The sequence below is a fragment of the Chrysoperla carnea genome, chromosome 2 (assembly GCF_905475395.1).
Source record: "Chrysoperla carnea chromosome 2, inChrCarn1.1, whole genome shotgun sequence".
Taxonomy (NCBI): domain Eukaryota; kingdom Metazoa; phylum Arthropoda; class Insecta; order Neuroptera; family Chrysopidae; genus Chrysoperla; species Chrysoperla carnea.
The window spans coordinates 9,188,053-9,206,817 of record NC_058338.1 but is presented as its reverse complement, the minus strand read 5'-3'; the positions used below and the strand labels follow the sequence as shown (position 1 = coordinate 9,206,817).

At 27.8% G+C, this 18,765-nt stretch overlaps 1 protein-coding gene across 1 annotated transcript in view; it reads right to left on the bottom strand.

Moving 5' to 3' along the window:
• LOC123291441 overlaps positions 1–18,765 on the bottom strand; it is a 179,646-nt gene that overhangs the window by 38,505 nt on the left and 122,376 nt on the right. The window lies entirely within an intron of this gene.

Genomic DNA, 18,765 nt, shown 5'->3' with positions numbered 1-18,765 from the left:
TTTATGTAATTGGTTTACTATTATTTAATTTAAAAAAAAAAGCTAAAAGCGTTTGTTTTATACTTTTTCTTTCATTCAATGAAAAACAAATTATTACAGTCAATATATTGAATTCTCTACAAAAAAGGACCTTCGTTGTTGTTTGTCTTGCCTGGCCGATGCATAATGGTACAAATTTCCATCTAAACTAAAACTAAACTAAAAATGTTAAATTATGTCTGAAAATTTCTATTTAGTTTTTCGAAATTACTATTCCATGAAAAAGTGTATCTACCATGAATGGAAAAATAAAATTGCTGTTTTTGATAGTAAAAATACTTTAGTAAGGTGCCAACACTGTAGTACTTTTGGCTTTCAGTTTCTTAAGAACGTTTAAAATCCATCTATTTGTTCTTCGAAAATGTTAAGTTTTCATTAAAATTAAAATTCTTATTATTAAAAATTTTATTAGTGACATTTGACTCTTTGTTCTCAAAAATGTGTGTATCTGTCTGGCTGTCTGTTCTTAGCTATGTTTCAAGTGCGAGTTTAGGGTTACGTACCCGAAACAACTAAAAAATAGGTGATGATCCTCAAAATCGGTTCAGTTTGGAGAATGTTCTGAGGAAAAACTACTAATATTAATTTTATATATAAAAATGCTTGTGTGAGCCACGCCTTCATAGCTGCGTAAACAGTTGAGAGTAATATAAATTTTATCACGTTTTTGATTAGTTAACGAAAAAAACATAGAAGTAATCTAATTGAGTCTCTGGAGATGGTAACAAAGGTACATATATCATCTACACTGAATCTGATGTGACGCAGTTATCGAATGCGTGCAAGGTAAGAAAATGTTTGAAAACTTCAATAAAAACTTGAAGAAAACGCGACTGAAATATAAAATAATTTTTTTTTTTGGAACAATGAAATATAGAAATTTGGTTCAATTACATAGAAATAGAAATGTGTCTTTACATAACAATATTAAATATTGATTTTACGTTACTCTTTTAAGACATAGCTAACCAGCCCATAGTGAGATAGTCAATGGCACACAAACCATCCTATGATAACGATGGTTGGTTGTATTACTACGATACGATACGATAGAGTATGGATCTTGTTTTCTTGGCACGTTCTAAGCTTTACGATATATTTTATATGCAATATAGTTCGCTTAAAATTGATTGAGAATTGTTTAATATGTTTTAATTCATAAGAGAATATTCAGTAAAACGATAAAATTGCAATTCTGAATTATTACTGGATGTGTTTTCAAAATTAACAAAAGACATCCGTCAAAAATACTAGTATAAAGCCTATAACTTGTTTGTAATAAAAATATAACCCATAGTATCATAGTAGAATTACACAAGGTATGCTCTTGCGCAGGTAGTAGTAGGATTCGGATATTCTCTCATTTACGGTAATCTTTCTCGCACGGTACCCACTCACCTCCTTGTTCGGTGGGATCTGTATTTGCATACAAAACACACTCAGTGCCTCTACTATTACGTTCGAGCTGTCAAATTGGTCAATTTTTTATTTAAATATTTGCAATGTCGAGTTGCCTCTTAAAAAATTGAAAAAACCTGAGTCGGAAAAAATTCATTGTAAGAAACGATTTTTTCATTACTAAAATCAAAGATAGTTCACACAAACGTATTCACGTTTTTTAGAACATTTGAATCAGGAAGCTATGAGGCAAAACTCATTCTCCACCGAACATACCTTGTCTAATTTTACCATGATATAACCTATATTTTGAGTGAAACAGAATTAGGTACAATGAATATACCTCTATCTCTTTTGCTTTTACATTTCCTTGGCAGGTATAAATACTACGGAAGTGAAATTAGTCAAAGCTCACATAACACTTACGCGGTATCAACAATCTTATCTCTACTCAATGGATTTTACAGCATCTCTTTCTTAGACGTATACTACTTATATATTTAAAAATACTCAATCCACTTTTGTATACATACAAATTATTTCGCATTGATCAGACAGAGATAGGCAGACTATTATCGAAATTTATAAAGAATTTTCATTAAATGCCGCATCAACCGACAGAAGTGTCATCAACCTTATAACATTTTTATCTGAACGTTACCAATAAAGATTGAAAAGGTTAAATTTTAGAAATGGTATTTTTTTCTTTTATGTATAAATGCAGATTTGATGTATTTGAAAATTTACCCTCATTAATGTTTGACGATATTCTTTCACCACTTCATTTTTCTATCTTAATTTATGTATGTTGAGTGGTTTCTGTGGGTATTTTACCTGTCGAGAGGCATAATAAATACCAATTACTAATATATTTTCACCTTTTAAAGTCAAGAATGTAGCAATAAATTCATTTAATGTTCAAATCCAGAAATGTGTTCTTCAATATATTTCATTTATGAGATTTGTATGTATAAATTAAACTTATGTCAAACAATTTCCCTAGGTATCGATAAGTCTTTTTAAATATGAAATTCCAAAAACAAATAAAAATAATGTAAGCCACAAATTTTCATTTATAATAAGAGCCATCCATGATCCCCTGAAAATTCCACTATCTCGTCCCTCCATCGTTTAGCCTGACACCCTCTCCTCCTTTTAAAATTATACGGCGTCCATACAGTGGTCTTGAAAGTCTAACTGTATGGACTCGACACATCGACAAATGCCCAGCCCATTGCCACTTCAACTTTTAATTTGTAAAGTCATCACTTTAATTTTCGCGTGTTTATAAATTTTAAGGTTTATATTAAAAGTTGTGCCTGTGTTAACTTTTACCCGACTGCAAGACGTAAAAGAGTGGTAATCATCTTGCTTTGCGATTTATTTCAATTTCTCTGTTTTGCATGAATGATTAATTCAAGATATAATTGTTTTATTATACGGTTCCCTCCTTGAAAGTGATGATCTAAGAAAATATTTCTACAATGATGTAAGAATAAAATTATCTATAATTAAATTGGAAACACTTCATTTTATAATATATCTGCAGGCTGGGCTGACTTTTGGTTAGGTTTATAAAAGTTCATTTGAATGTTTGGCTATCATATGGGTATGAAATAATTTTATTATAATAATAGAAATAATTTCAATTGATCTTGAAAGATTAATCATATTGATGATGCAATTTTCTCTCCTATAAATATGATATTCCCTTTTTCACATTTCATTCATTAATGTTTTGTAATAAAAATGACAACTAAAACATTTTTTGAAATAATTTCATGATATAAAACCACAAAGCTCCACTGTTCGTAATTACCTACTGCCCGTGTTTACTTAACTATGTCTCTTCTAAAATTCTAAATTCACATCGACGCGACGACTAAAAAAAATATAATACAAAAGCATGAAGAATTTATAATCCATTGTCAAAAAGTATTTTCGTAACTCGTTTCCTTGCATGTTGTTTAACTGGAAACTAAGAACAATATTTTTATATAAAAATATTCTCGAACACTTGGTTTAACACAGAATGTATAAACCACTAAGATAAAAAAATAGGGTTTTTTTTGAGTATATTTGTGTCAGAACTATTACAATTTATACTCTACAACAAACGTATAGGGTGTCCTCCTACTTAAGTTGGCTACATATGGAAAACTATTTTATTATAGGGTTTGGGAAAAAAGTTATTCTTTATAAAAATCTCTGCTTTAGAAAATATTTACCTTCAGCTATTTACTTTTGACATCGAGTGTGCAGGTTTTCACAAATTGAGAAAAGGAATGGATATGGTCGTTAAGAAATGTAGCCAATTTAAAACAAATACTAAGGGAAATGGTTCAAGAAATCACTCCCGATATATGCAGGGGTGTAATTTTGAAAAAGAACAATCACATGTATGGAACTCGAAGGTAAGTAAAAACAGTTCTTCAGTTCGTTTTTGCCTCAAAGAATCTACCTTCGCGTTCCATACCTACATTTAATTTTTATTTAAAAAAATTCTTTAAATACATTCCTATATTTCTCGGTAGTGATTTCTTGAATCGTTTCACTTATTACCTGTTCTAAATGGTCTACATTTCTAAGCGACCATTAACATTCCTGTCAAATTTTTTCAATTTGTAGACACCATTCGATACCAAGAGTGATTAGCTGAATGTTAATATTTACGAAAGCAGAGATTTTTAGAAAGAATAACTTTTTTTCTTAAAGTTTATAATAAAGAAAAATTTTTCATATGTAGCAAACTTCAGTAGACACCCTTCGTATACAGTCAGCGCTGTTGATATAGTTTAGAAATATTTGTCGTGTATAAAATAGCTTCTGTTTATAAATATATATTTTTTGCTGTTTTTTTTTGTTAATATTTTGTCGTTTTAACATCTATATACAATATAACATTCTGTACATTGAAATTAATCACCAAACTTGGTAAATAGATTCAGCTGGATCACCCATAGCTGGGATTTTCTAGCATCCGAACAAAGTGGTAAAATGTCTCATGCGTATAGAATTATAGTGAAGACGTTATAACTTGCGACTGACATAGAAACTACATATTAAAAATTGTTTTGCAAGAAAATGAAACGCAACGCAAAAGTTATTGGTACTTAGTGCGCCATAAAATATTTCCCTCCTGAAGTTTTAGGGATCAGAACGACCGGAATACACGAAGCTGGGGTAGTATCCGAGTGGTTTACATGGATGTGTCATTGAATCGATCTTTGATGGTTTCGGGCTTATCCATTGCGTCATTTTAGGATTTAACACCTACCCATAATTAATGGATCAGTGGTACAGTTCACTTTTTTGACCCAAGGTACATGACGGTGTGTTTTTTAATTTCTCAAAAACTTACGTCATGTTTTAAACTAAAATATGTCATAATAAAATACTAATCAACACTGTTTTAGGTATTAAATCTAAAATACAAAGTTAAAATGTTTCATAGAGAAACTGCAGCACACATTATAACTATTTATTACCAAAGTTTTTTTTTAATTGTTTACGATTTATAATTTTTCAAGCTGTCAAGCAAATTGAATATTTTTATTTTTTTTAAAATTATAACAATGTTCGATTCGCGTACAACATGGGAAAATTAAAAATGAAAGAAAGAACATGAGAGAAACATATAAAAAAATTATTCAAAAAAACATAAATACTTATATACTTCATTAATACTTTTGAAAACTTGTACACAAATTGAGAATGAAAAGACAAAAGAATTTTTAATTGGTAAATGTTTCTTATTCTTTTACAATTAATTAACTATTAATTAATTAATTAAGAAAATAGAGAAAGTGTTATTAGGTAATAAAATTGTTAATTTTATTATTATCTTATTTAAATTTTTTAAATAAATTAGTAATAAATATATTTTTATAGTACACAATAACTCTTTTATATTGAAGAAGATTAAGTACTGTTTTAAAATAATTGGAACGATTTTAAAATAATTGTTTAGAAAAAAAAAAAATTGATAAAAAATTTCACCGGAAATGTTTCACAATCAAAAACCATTATGCCTATTAATATCAATTATGTTTTTGGTTTTTGCATTTCATGATTGAAAATTCTTTTAAATTAGCAAAATAAAAATTATAAATAATTTAAAAATATAGATAATTTAACTATTTAGAACCATTAAGCTAAAAAAAATGTTATTTTAATCTTAGAAAAGGGTACAAAATAACAGTAAACATTGAGGTAATGGGAAAATAAAACATATGGGACATATTACCTGTTAGAAAGAATAAATATGTTATTCTATAAATGTAGCGCATTCTACCATTACTAACTATCTACTAAAAAGCAGGTTAAAATAAAAACCTGGCCTTCATATACACAAAACAAAAAAACCTTTTTCTTTAAACCAAGTAGGTATTTATTTTAACAGTATGATGGGCATAGCATGCTAAGGTAAAAATAAAACTGCTTGAAATATTTATTTCATTGTTTTAAAAACTGTATGTGGATATATAATAGTTGAATAGAAGTAGCTTTTTTTGTATTATTCGCTCCGAGCGTGAATTTCGTTTCCATGACAACGATACACTACTTTAATTATAGAATTAATGGATGCATATATAATTGTGTGGATTGCATTGAAAACTTACATTTAAAATTTAATATTCTTGTTTCACAAATTTAAATAAATAATTACGATAATTAACATTTGAAAAATAATATTTGTACAATTTGATTTCTTATTTTCACAATTTTTAATGCATTAAGTTTAATTAATTAGTGTTTTTCAATCATTTTAATTTGACAGTTTCTATATCATTAACATGTAAATAATTGCAAATTAGTCATAACAGCCCACTTTATCTCCAAAATTTTTCACTTAAAGCGCTGGCATCGATTTTATTATCCCTACCATGACTACGCACACAACGAATACCCTCTTGTTCAAAAGGCCTGTTTTAACTTTTCTGAGAACTCCAGTTTAAAGTTCTAGGCCCATACTTGGCTGGTATCTTAGGCCGATATTTGGCTGATATTCTAGACCCATGCTTGGCTGGTATTTTCTAGGCCGTTGCTTGGCTGGCATCCTCGGCCGATGCTTGGTTGGTATTGTAAGCCAATGTTTGACTGTCATTCTCGGCCGATGTTGGTGGCTTAGAAATGCCGGTGCTTGGCTGGAATTCTAAACCCAAGCTTGGCTGGGATTCTTGGCCGATGCTTGGCTGATATTCTGGACTCATGCTTGGCTGATATCCTATGCCAAATCTTGGCTGACCTTCTAGGCTCATGCTTGGCTGGTATTTTGCTCCCATATTTGGCCAATTAACAACCGTTGATTGAATAACATTTATTGACCCATGATCGACCGTACTTGCACGCCAATTATCCATCAATGAACGGTTGGTAATTGTACGCCAATCTAAATATCGAAAATAGCCAATGATTCACCAGATACGGCCCAGTTGTACAGCCTGTGATCGGCCGATCATCGTTAACCAGGAATCGGGCAATGTATGGGAATTTCGATGATTGGCGACTTTGTATGGTAATGGGGAAACATCCTACAATTTTAGGGCTCCCCTCATCTGATAAGTCTACTGGCGCAAAATTTGTTAATTCGCGTCAGGGCATAACACACTTTTGTAGTTGAAATTCTGGATATTTGAATAGCAGAAGTTATGGATTCGAAGATCACGATATCGTTAATCGTGATGCAACAAGTAAACGGTAGAATCAGGGATCCCCAAAGACTATACAAGTATTTATTTCAGTTTTTATAATAAAGGAAAACAGGCCTAGCTAAAAACGATTCTTAAAACAAAACATTTAAGGTAAATTGTTAGTAAAAACCATAAATACGATTTTATACTATATACATGTTTACTGTACAACACAATAGAATGAAAAATACTTTGCTTTCCTAGTTTTTCTTTGTATCTGATCTGTATAATAAGAATTGAATATTGGGAATAGATCAGACTGACTAGACCACTCATACAAATAAATAGAGATTTTACGTCTACCTACTTAAAATATTTGCAACTATGATTATTTACTTACCAGTAGAGTATTGTCTGTGACTGTCTGCAGTCTAATTTTAGAATAATCATCAATTCATTTCAAAAGCATTTTCTGGGTTATATTCAACAAATGAACAAAACAACATGCCTAAGGAATTTCTTAATTTACATCTACTTAAATTAGAGAGAAATCGATTACCAAGTTAATTGATGACAATCATGTTTTATCCGAAATGACATTTATAAAATACTAGCTTAAACCCGCAGCTTCATCAAATGCAAATGTACAGAATGTTCGATTTACATCTAGGCTTATAAATATAACGAGAATGACAGAATACATGCATTAAGCAACGCATCTAAGTTAGAGGTATTATAGGTGTTATATGAAATTGCAAAAATGACTTGTATCGTGACTTATCTGTTGTAGTTCATCTATTCAACTTAGAAACTCCCACTCTCCAAGCGTCTTACAACTATCTCAACGCATATCGAACTTTCAACACATGTATGTAATATCTATCACTTAGATGCATTGGTTAACGCATGTATTCTATCATACTCAATTTACATCTAGGCATAATATTTATATGCCTAGATGTAAATCGAACATTCTGTATATCTTCCCTAATATAGTGCATAAAAAGTTTACTTGCTTCTATATGCTCTGTGTGACAACAAAAGTATACTAAATTTTAATTTACGTACAAATTAATTCGAAGCTTAGCGACTTTAACTTGCACTGACTTTTAGGAGCCATTACTGGGGGATATTTAAGCCAAGCTACATTTTACTTCGACTAAAGTTTTTACACAGTTTGGTTTTTTGATTTTTATACCTTGTGTATATGTAATATACATCAAGGTATATTAATGTTAGTCCCAAGTTTGTAACGCTTTGAAATATTGATGAAATATTGATAATTCGAAAACGAAAAGAGATTGTAGCAGGCTGAAGACGTAGAAGGTGAGTTTGAATTCGTAAATGAGAAACATAAGACAATTGGGTCTGGAGTTTGTAGAGCCCATCTTGTAAATCTAAACCGTAAGAGATAGAAGAAAAGTTAAGTATAAAAGTAGTTCATTATAAAAAAAAAAGCAACTTTTGCTTAAAATAGTTTTTCGTAAATATCATTATTTTTCTGCGAGGGCGTAAATTTGGACAAAACTTTGGTATCTATTTTTTCCAGAACTATCAAAAATAAGAAGTTGAAAACTGGTAGGAAACTTTAACTAGTGGTCTTTCTTAAACTGAATCAAATGTGTGTTTTCACTTGTTTATTTAAACTTTTGACGCAGTCTGGTTTTTTGATTTTATAAATGTACTCTTTTCATTCTATACGTATTAAATGAAAATTGTTAAGTATTAAATAAAAAGTCAGATTATAAAGAAAATTAACAGAATTCTATTCAGTTAGTTTACGAATCGACAGCAACCAGAGTCGTCATCACAAAATAGTGAAATTATATTTGTCGATGATAATACCCAGCAACACTCAGATTGAAGTGTGCAATAATTTTGCTATGAACAATCATTGTATTGTATGAGAGATGAAATAATTCAGATATTTAAAATAATCTTATTTTGAAAGCAAACTATTTAATTTAAAATTGTTCTATATACAGTCAGCCATAAAAGCATCTAATATGTTTTATTATTCTATAAAGCAATGTAAATAAAAATAAAAAAACAATTATTTAAACTGTTTAATGTTAATGATGTAATAAACGGAATTCCATTAAGGAAATGCATTTTATATTTATTATACAGTGCAACCTCGATATAACAAATCTGAAGGGAACCAGTAAATATTCGTTATATCAAGTAATTCATTAAACTGAGGTTTGTAATATTGAGGTTAAGTTGGTCTAAAATTCGTTATAAAGAGGAAAAAAGTGTCGGAACCTCTCGCGACATGAATTACATACTATGGAGCATACTAACTGTCATATATTGGTGGGACGTTATACGTTATATAAAGGTTTTGAATTGACGAATTTCGTTATTTAGAGGTATTTAAATTTTTTATTATAGTTGAAAATTCGTTATAAAGAGACTGTTCGCAAAAAATATTCGAAATGTAGAGGTATATTTTATATTGACTCTTATGGACAATTCAAGGGGATTGCGAAAAATTTGTTGAATCGAGGAATTCGTTATATTGAGGTTCGTTATATTAAGGTTGCACTGTATTTATTTCAACATATACAGGGTGTCCCGTGACTCGATAGACAAATTTTAAGAGCGTATTCTTTGGACAATTTTAAGTCCTAAGTGCCTTATATACTTTTGTCCAAAACTCAATAGTTAAGGAGTTATGAACACTATTATGTCCCCAAATAGCCAAGAGGAGTAAATTTAATAGTAAATTAATCTAGCAGGCAATGTAATTCTTTGCAATATTGGTGACATTTGATTGTTTGAGCGTTAGTTCCGGAATGTCAACGGTGGTTTTCATATCGGAGAGTTCCTAACAAACAAGTGTTTTTAAAATTACATTTGGCAGGAAAAAGTAATTTTCTAAAGCTAATGCAGAACGTCCCGCACAGAAAGAACTTTCCGACGATGAAGCAATTCTTAACATGGCTGAAAATAGTCCCTCCATTAGTGTACCTACCTACAGAAGTGAAAAATTTTTAATTAATAAAACACTAAACTACTGATTCATCAGTCATTTTCATAAAAAGAAAAAAACGGATAATAATGGAATCTTTTCTTTTACAAATGAACATCGCCATTTTTATTATAATAATAAAACCTTTACAGCTACACATTGATGTGAGTAAAAGTATGGTGACAAATGACATCATACCATTATTTATTATTGATTTTACTATTAAGGAATGTTTCTTCCATTCCATTGTTTTACAATACAAGTGTGTTCGTTTTATTCATAAATCGTTAAAGTAATTAAATACTACGTACATTGTGCAATATCTTATTCTATTATTCTTATAACGGTAAATAACGGTTTTATTTAATATTATAAAGGAGACATTTTTTCTATATTTTGTTATTGTCCATGTTGAAGAATGGAATGAAAAATAATCATAAGAAAAACCTATAACAAAAAAAGTAGAATTTAAGCCGCAGAAATAAATTAGCTAATTTGAAAATTTGTTGAATGAATTTGTTCCATGAGCAGCATCATTTTACTTATGCACGAAGGAATGAACTGTGTATACTATGTGGTGTACTTCAAAAACACTCATTAATGAAAAGTGGTCAGGGGTCAAGTGTCTATGTATCAAATGACAACGACAGGATATGACATCATCAACATTAAAACCTTTTAAATTGTGAAAAGTATCATTTTATACAAGTTGCTCTAAAATCTAAGAAATACTTTTTCTATAAATTTATAGCTTTGAAAGAAAACAAATTTGCTTAAAATCGAAGCTAGTTAGTTATAAATAACTAAATAAAAATAGAACAAAATATGGAGAATTAAGTTTTTAGTTCGCTTTGTCGTCTTCAATAAATAATAAACGTCATTTAATTTATATATCTAGAACAAAAACAAAAGAAAATTGTGTTAGATGTGCATCTATTTATGTATTTCAACTTCAACTACTGTATGTTTGTTTATATACAAAGTGTGTTTATTATTATGGTATTACGTAAATTATAAACAACTCATTTACTGAGAATACCTAATTATTATTATTTGTATAAAACTAACCACAAAGATGAAACAAATTGTTGAACAATTTTGTTTGTATAAAACATTTAAAATTGTATTTCAATTAAAAGAATCGTTCATGTAGAATTTCTTTATAGTCCGGGGGCATATTAAAGTAATATGTTTAAATTATGCGGTTTAACATTTTATGATGAAAGTTTACTCTTTTAGTATATACATGTTTCCGAAATTCGATGAATTTTTATCAATTTGTGGAAATTAAATTTAGTTTGTATGCCTGTGCATTGTAAAGTTAAATTAGCACTTATTTATTTGATTGTAAAAAAATTCTATTTTTTACTACGAAGTTAAGGAAATATTCAAGGATTGAATAATACTAGGAATTTCGATAAAACTTTATTAATACATTTTTTGATTAACGTTTCCAAAAATCACAAAACAAATTCCTGGGTCATCGAGCTTTTTATTATTATTTTATCGTTCAAAAATTGTTGAAAAAATGATGAATTATATAGGTTATCCTTTTCAATTGGAAATTTCTATATCAAGAAATCTAGAGAGTGTGATAAAAACTATCTAAAATATATGGAAAATCTTGTAGTTTATAATAATACCATAAAAATATAAGGTTGCCGATGATATAAAACAAAATTTTAATTTAATTATTAAAATACGAAGAGCAGAGACGACTATAGTTAGAGTATTGGTGATTGAAGAGCGATATCTATATTATCAAATTTAAAAGCCTCACCTGCACACAATGTATAATGTATTTTTTTTAGTTGCGTGGTATTGTAAAGCCAAAAATAACTCATTATTTCACTACAAAGCATGCATCTATAGTTTAATTTGTCATACTAAAGTTATACTTAAATATTTTCTATTAAGTGGTGACATAGATTTGCAAAAATTAACTATCACAGTTTCACATCGCACCGTTAATTAAATCACAATTATATACATATAAAAGTTTTATATTAAATAAAATACAGGAAACTCTTTGCTAAAATTATTTTAAAACAATTTTTTTTTGTATTATAAAATTTGCATCTTTCCTAGATTATGGCATCAAATTGATTCTCATTATATTTTTGCATTATTTTATTTTTTTAAATAATGAATTTTTATTATCATTTTATTTAGAATTTCATACAGGAAAAAGCTATTTTTAATTGTTATTTAAAAATAATTTCTCATAAAATTAAATTGTTTTAAAACAAAATGCAATAAATTTCAATCTATAAACAAAAAATTTTTTGTTTTAAAACTGCAAATTTTATTGTTTTAACTCGATTATATTTTTATGGTAAACCGTCTCATATCAACCGATCAACAACTAATTTTACTTATAAATGTATTTAAAAAAAGTCTGAATTAATGGATCCTTTCAGTTTAGGCGGTAAATATCACACATACGGTGTTAACAATCCGTTCACGCACGTACTATCTTAAAAACAAATGTAATCTAGACAATTCCAAAAAGAAATAAACAATATCGTTTTATATTACGTAAACAAAGATATACAATATATGCAATAGAACATACGTGACAGTTCTCGAATTTGCTAGACTGTATATTAACAATTACAAATAATATATATGCAATAGAACATACGTGACATTTCTAGAATTTGTTATGTTTATGTTTCTATGACTATTGATTGTAGGAGGAGATTACAATACACACTCTTCAAGTAAACTACAGAAAGAGTGAAATGAAGAACTTATCTATCATAATAACATTAAAATAAAAGTGTTGTGAATTGTATTATATTTGTATGTAGTGAAAAAGCTTAATAATAAAAATTCGTATAATTATAACAAAAATTTGATTACGTTAAGTCCGCTACGGTACTGATAAAATAATAAACGAATTTAAAATGTTTTACCATATTTTACGATGGAATGGTTGTATATTGATTATTTACCTGAAACAAAAAATTATACACAAATTAATTAAATGGAAAAATTTAATTTTAAAAAATTGATAAATGAAAATATAAAGCAGCTATTGGAAGGACGATTGTTTGGGTAGTGTTAGGTGTGTCTTTTGAGGTCCAGTAAGAAGCACTTTGTCAAAAATTTATACACCTAATAGACTTGTGGGTGTGTCTAAATAAGTAAACAAAATTTCATTCCTGCATCATATTGCACAATTGATTTAATCGTATTAGTGTGATTTGAATTCTGTAATGACCATGCCATTTGTTTCAAAAATGGAATATAAACAAGTGAAAACAAACAATTGACTGAGTTAATTGTTTAAATACCATGTATAGACAGTGTTGATTACTCTGTCACATTACACATACCTACATATCACATATATATAACTGATATTCCCATATAATACATACTATACAATTTGCACTCTCACGTAAAGCGTAACAAACTTGGGACTAAACTTAGTATACCTTGTATATTTCATATAAATGGTATAAAAATATTTACAAGTAAATTTACTCATTCAGATTACCAAATAGGTTAACTGGACGGTAGGTCATTCAGAAAAGATCAGGTCAAATTAACAGTTGCGTTAATGATTAATAAACAAAACACAAAGACGATATACATGTTGACATGGAATACAAATTCAGTTCAATAAACTCCCGAATAATTTACCATTTCTAGGAAATTTAGTTAAATAAAAACAAACATCACACATGAAGTAATACAATGGATACAAAAAAAAACCATATTACAATAATATTATTTTTAATTTTTTTAAAAATAAATGCGTTGTTAAAAGTAAAATAATATATATTTATTCTTTTATTTTATTATGTATTTACAAAATACATACAAAACGTTATTTGAATTTTAATGATATTTACTCTATTTTATATTAAGAAATTAATATTTTTTTGTTATTTAAGGTGATTGTAAACCTACAGTATTGTAAAAAGTTTTGCTTTATTGCACGGGACATAATATAAACCAAAAATATCTTTTGTAATCAAATAATGTGTTATTTTTAGCTTTACAATACCACACAACTACAAAAATATATAATATATTGTGTGCAAGTGCCGCTTATTAATTTGATAATATAGATTTCGCTCTTCAATCATAAATACTCTAACTATAGTCGTTTCTGTTCATCAAATGATGGATCTTCGACGAACTGATAATTACATTAAAATTTTGTTTTAATATCATCGACAACCTTATATTTTTATGGTATAATTATAAACTACAAGATTGTCTAAATATTTTAGATAGTGTTTATCACACTCTATAGATTTTTTGATATAGAAATATCCAATTGAAAATGCTAACCTATATGATTAATCAATTTTTTCAGCCAAATTTGAACGATAAAATAATATTTAAAAGCCCGAAAATTTTAAATTATTTGATACACAGTTTATTTAGGTTCAATTATGCATTTTTCAGAAATATTTTTTTACATTCATATTGATTTGGCTGAAATCCAAAGTAATAAATATGAAATTTAAAAAGAATTTTTTGTGTCAGAAGTATAGGTCAAAATAATAAATACACAAAGATTTTAATGAGAAATCAAAATTGATTTACTTAGTCTAGTCATACGCATCAACAATCGACTAAGATTACGATCAAAATGTTAGTTTTTTTTATCTAGAAGAGCATCGAGGAATGCTCGTTTGAAAACAGGTTTATTTGCATTCGTCACTTTTTGTGCAATTTAACGCAATTGAATCCTTTACGAAATGTTGCTAAAGGCTACGCGAATAGTTAGTAAGTAATGTATTAGAATTCCTTTTGAAAGTTTATTAGTTATCACCTCACTTACTAAATATCACCTCCAAACAAACCTATATTTCTATATCAAAAAATCTATAGAGTGTGACAAAAAACTATCTGAAATATTTAGAGAACCTTGTAGTTTATAATAATACCATAAAAATATAAGGTTCTCGATGATATCAAAACAAAATTTTATTTTAATTATGATTTCATCGAAGATCCATCATTTGATGAACAGAGACGACTATAGTTAGAGTATTAATGATTGAAGAGTGAGATCTATATTATCAAATTTATAAGCAATACTTGCACACACTATATTATATATTTTTGTAGTTGCGTGGTATTGTAAAGCTTAAAATAACACATTATTTGACTACAAAACATGTATTTGTATGTACCGTGCAATAAAACAAAGCTTTTTTACAATACTGAAGGTTTACAATCCCCTTAACTGTTTTTCTTGGGATTTAAACAGTGAATAAAATCTAAAAATCTTGAATTGTCGGTCAAAAAAGGAAGAAACTACTTATATTACGAAAATACAAAAAGCCTGGTCGGAATATAATTCGTTTCCCCTATTACGATCTCCGCTCTTAAATATTTGTGCTCGAACCACACGCACTCGACTATAAACATAGAATTTTCTATAAATAAGTATAATAATTTCAATATTATAGGAAAAATAATAATCATTCAATTCATTATTGATTAGATCATACTTATATTTATATTTATAAATAACTTTATGGAAAAGTTTTCTATTTATATATTGTTGTGTGTTGTTTTTCAATGTTTTCCATCAAAATGTAGGTAAAATATTAATTTTCTTATTTGAATATTAATAAACGATCAACTATTGAATAATAATTATATATTTTTTAATGAAATAAAACAGTTTTCAGATTATGTAAATATTAATTTTTCACAGAAATAATAGAAAAAAAACAACTGAAAACAAAAAATTGACTGAGTTAATTATTTAAATACCCTATGTACAAATTGTTGAATGTCAGTACTTGTATTATTTCTTAATATTAGAAGAGTTTGAAAAAACAACACAATTATGGCGGTTATTTTTTCGTTTTTCGAGAATTTTCGAACTTCAAATTTTCAACTACCTAACTTTTATAGTTTTGGAGAAAATGGACATCAAAGTTTTGTGTCCTCGCGAGTAAGCATTGAGTCATACGAAAAAATGTTTCAAGAAAAAGTTATTCATTTTTATATAAGGGACATTTTGTACATAACTTTTGTCAAATCTCTAACGGTTTACATGAGTTCTACGGACCGCAGACCGAGAAGTATACTTTTGCAAATTATGCATTCTCCGAGGCTCTTCTTATCTATAGGAGATATAATCATTACAACGGTATAAAAATAATGAATTAATCGAAATAATGAATTCTACAATAAAATAATAAATTCTTACATTATTATTTATTAGCTATAATTTTTCAATTTAATGTTTTCAGTGACCTAATAACCTTTTAAGATATAAATTCAATTTAAATGAAATGTACTGTAAGAAAAGGCTACTTTTTAACTAAACAAGGCATCCCTTTATATAATATTTACATATTAAAATAAAATATGTAACTATATACCATACCAAGTTTATTTATTTTAAGGTAGTTGATACTATAATATAAATTATAATCGCTTCACAAAATTGTAAATTTTACTTTTATTTAAATGAAAAATGAAAATAAAGTTTATTTTTTGGTTTTATTGAATTTTGGAATAATGAAATCTTACCAAAGTTAAATTAGGTAAGTTTAAAAAAAAACAAACAAAATCATTTATGGAGAATTAAATGGCGTGTTTCCAGAAGCTATTTCCAAAGTTTCTATTTAATATTATTCGAGGCTTGGTATAAAGTGAAGGATCAATAGACTGACTCACTATTTAAAGCTAACTACAAAATGCTGACTAAAGTTTTGACCTAATTTGCACCCTTACGGGAAAACAATGATGTTTATAAAAAAAACGTTTTGAAAATTTCTTTACTCAATATTACTAAATCGGGTCACTGCGGTCGGGTAACTGGTAGTTTTAGATGAAGTGACTTTAATAAAGAGTTAATTATATTAAATAAAATTATTCGTTTAATGTTATTAATCGATAAAATAATAATTCCATATCAACATATTATTGAAATATGATATTTTATGTGAAATAGATTGTACTGCAGTGTACACTCGCGAACAAAGAAATCGAATCACATCTATAACCAGTCATCAAATGCACCCGATTTTTGAACTTTTTGGGTCAAAATTACCTTATATACTGAGTTTTATCGAAATTGGAGATTATAAAAAATTTTGCGATTTTTGGTAATTTTTTTAAGGGGTACCCCTTTGAAAAAATCGAGAATATCGGGAAAAAAAAATTTTTAGTTTGGAATTTGATAAAACTCAGTGTATATACAATGTTAGCGAGTATCATGAGTTCCCCACCATAAAATTAAAATCCATAAAATTGTGAATAAAAGGAAGGATAAGTGAAGGCTATAACGTGATAGTCTTTGTTTTAAAAAGGACAAATTGCTCAATAGTGTTGTTACACCAATAGAAAAAATTCTTTACCAAAAAAAAAAAAAAAATATATTTAATTAAAGAGGCAGCAAATAATTTAGTTAAGAATCAAATTCTTCACAGAAAGTTTTTTGCGACCGTATATTATATTTTTATCATTTGATTTTTCATATTGAAAAATAAGTGACCCAATTTGTAAGTCCACAACTATATTATGGTATAGAGGAATGACCTATTAACAATTTGAAACTAAACTGAAATAAATAAAAAATTATTGTTCTATAATACAACAATATAAAACCTATCTATTCCATACAAAAGAGAACATTTGCTTAATTTAAAATTTATTGATTATTTTCCCCTAGAGTTTTATGATAAAAATAAATGTATTTTAATTAAAATTAATGAAGGATACCATTTTAATTTAGACATAGAACAGTCGACAAAAAAAAAATTACAAATGAAATTCGAATTCTCATTCTATTAACAAAAATATTAAAATTCACATGTCAATAGGTAAAAAATGGGTCTGTCCTCTTTTTAAATCCTGTATTTATGAAATATATGGCAAGGTATACTAAGTTTAGTTCTAAGTTTGTAACGCTTAGAAATATTGATGCTATAAACAAATTTTTGCTAAAGGTGTTCATAAAATTACCCGGTTGTCCGTCAGTCAGTCTGTCGTCTGTCCGTCTGTGATCGCGATAACTTAAAACCGAAAAAAGATATCGAGTTGAAATTCTTATAGCATGCTCAGGACGTAAAAAGTGAGATTGAGTTCATAAATGAGCAACATAAGACAATTACATCTTGAATCCGTAGGACCCATGAAAGATAGAGATTTGAATTTATAAAAAATAATGCAAGCACTGATATTCAACACTTTCAATACACAGTATTTCAACAATTTATTCAGACAATTGTTTGTTTTATTTTTTTTAAAGTCCGCGAACTTTGTTCTTTATTCGTTTACTGACTGTTCTTATTGGCAGTGAACTCTTTTAGAAAAATATATTTTTTTTAATGAAAAAAAAGCCCATTTAAGGATGTTCCCTCGCTAGTAATAGAAAAAAATAAATTAGTAGATAAGGATCCGAATTTTTAGTATGTTGTAGTTAACGATACATATTATTAAATCAAAAAAAAATTTGGGTATCTTATCGATCAATTAAGAGTTTTTATTAATTAAAAATACACTAAAGAACATACCATCCTCATATCATGCTATGTTATTTAGTGTATTTTTAATTAATTAATTACTCTCTTAATTGACCGATAAGATACCCAAATTTTTTTTTTGATTTAATAATATGTATCGTTAACTACAACATACTAAAAATTTGGATCATTTTCTACTAATTTATTTTTTTCTATTACTGGTGAGGGAACTTCCTTAAAGCGTATTTATATATACTGTTATAACTTA